The sequence below is a fragment of the Myotis brandtii genome, unplaced genomic scaffold, assembly GCF_000412655.1.
Source record: "Myotis brandtii unplaced genomic scaffold, ASM41265v1 scaffold270, whole genome shotgun sequence".
Classification (NCBI taxonomy): domain Eukaryota; kingdom Metazoa; phylum Chordata; class Mammalia; order Chiroptera; family Vespertilionidae; genus Myotis; species Myotis brandtii.
This window is the reverse complement of record NW_005360273.1, coordinates 540,939-543,431: the sequence shown is the minus strand read 5'-3', so window position 1 is coordinate 543,431 and position 2,493 is coordinate 540,939.

Genomic DNA, 2,493 nt, shown 5'->3' with positions numbered 1-2,493 from the left:
GTGGGGTGGCTGGGGGGGGGGTGCACTGTGGGAGATGCCATCAGCATCAAAAGCTTAAGCATGTAAATGTCTTTGTGATGTCATCTATGAGATCATCATAACTTTTACCAAACAATTTTGATAATACATTTATATTTTCTATCTATAGCAGATATACTAAGAAATATCTTATAAATTTATGTTTAAATTTAAAACAATATTTTCTTTTATCTGACTTTCAAGACACTATGAATTTAAATATATTTTTTTATTGATTTTTTACAGAGAGGAAGGGAGAGGGATAGAGAGTTAGAAACATTGATGAAAGAGAACCATCGATCAGCTGCCTCCTGCACACTCCCTACTGGGTATGTGCCCGCAACCAAGGTACATGCACTTGACTGGAATCGAACCTGGGACCCTTGAGTCCGCAGGCCGACGCTCTATCCGCTGAGCCAAACCAGTTAGGGCAAGACACTATGAATTTAAAGCAAGTCTCCTTGACTTAGGATTTTATGATTAGGGAATAAGTTTAAATATACTTTTTATGCTATTCATACCTGAAAAATCAACAAAAAATCCCCACCAAACTTGTTTGAACTCTTACTGTGTTGCAGGTATTGCCTTAGGCATTTTACGTACTTTATTTTCTTTAATCTTCAAAATTGTCTTATGGTACCTGTTAGGCACTAATGTTCTCGATGTTTTCAGTCTTTATCCATATGTCAGCCTTCTCATCTACTGTAGTTTTATTTTGCTTGACTTTAACTATCCAGAGCTATATATTAAAGGCAAAAGCTGTAAATTATGAAAGACTGGTTGCAATCCTGATTGCAGACTAGTGTTGACCTTGGGGAAGCTGCTTTTCTAGATTTTATTACTTCAATTGTAAAATGGGGCTGAGGGTACCTACTTCATAGATTTATTTTGAGGATTAAGTGACTCAGTTAATGTACTGAAAAATGGACATAGAGCCTGGCACTTAATAAGCACTGATTTAGTATATGTGCTGCCGAAGCGAGCACAATAAGCACTGATTTAATGGTAATCATTGCTTTTGATAAACATGCAATGGACTACTGATGGGTAAACAGACACACACACACACACACACACACACACACACACACACACACACACACTGCTAGAGACCATAGGAAATACTGAATTAAGAATCACATGCTTAGAGTCTTAGAGTATTTGGACTTACAATTTAGTGAGAAACCAACATGCATGTGTGAAAGAAGTGCTTCTTTGGGAAAACAAAGAGGGTTTTATTAGGGTATAGGAAATAGTGATAAGTTCTTAGTGTTAGGATATAGCTCAAATGAGAGAAGGTGGTAAAAGTAGTACCTGAACTTGGTTGAGAGACAGCAAATAAATAAATAAATATGTTATTATTTGGAGAAGAGAGTAAAGAGCTTTGTAGGTGCAGGGAACAGCCTGACTAAACCCCCTGAACTATGGTGTACAGTGTTCAAGGAATAGGAATGGTGTGTGGTGTGACTGGAGAATAGAATTTGCAGAGACATCAATTTAGAAAGAAGTCTGATAGGCAGATGTGACCTAGATTATTAAATGCCTTGCTAAGGACTTGTAATCTTGCTGCCATACTGCTTAGAGGACTCTCCATTAGGAATGTGGAAAGTACATTTGGAAAGGGAGGCAGTCAAAACAGTTAAGACAGATGATTTAGTGAAAATTTGATGAATCCCTGGACTAGGACAGTGACGACAAGAATAGAACAGAGGACTGAATGAGGTAGAAACCAAAAGCTTTTGTTAATTAATGGCTGTGGTGGGAGTGGGGATGAAGAAGGGATTAATGATGATGTAAAGTTTTTTGTGTGTGTTTTTTTAAAGATGCAGATTGTGAGTGGTGATGTTGATTCATTTTATTTATTTAGAATATGTTTTTTATTGATTTTAGAGAGAGAGGAAAGGAGAGGGGGAGAGAGAGAGAAACATTGATGCAAGAGAAACATCAACTGCCTGCCTCCTATACCCTCCCTGACCAGATATCAAACCTGAAACCTGGGCATATCCCCTGACCAGGAATTGAACCAGTGACCTTTGGGTGCATGGGACGATGCCCAACCAACTGAGTCACAGCAACCAGGGTGATGTAGAGTTTTAACCAGGTGGTTAGAATGATAGTGATACCGTTCACTGAGAACAAACCCTCATGAAGGAGGATTGGGCACAGTGATGTTTCTGGACATAATGAATATGAAGTATCTTTGGGTGGTTCAAGGTGTTGGGGTCCAGAAAACAAAAAAGGGGGAGAAGAATGTTATATGTTAAATTTTTTAAAAATACAATGCAGAGGGTTGTACAGCAGCCAAAAGGCATCGGGCCTCCTGTACAATAGCCTCTGCCGACTCAGTCTGGTAGGAGGATGCACAAACCAGACAGGAGTTTTACCAGATCTGGTGATGATGTGGGGAAGAGGTTGTGTTTTGTATCTTTCCAGAAGGAGCAGCCTCTGCCTCCCTCCTGGGGACCGTCACCCCTG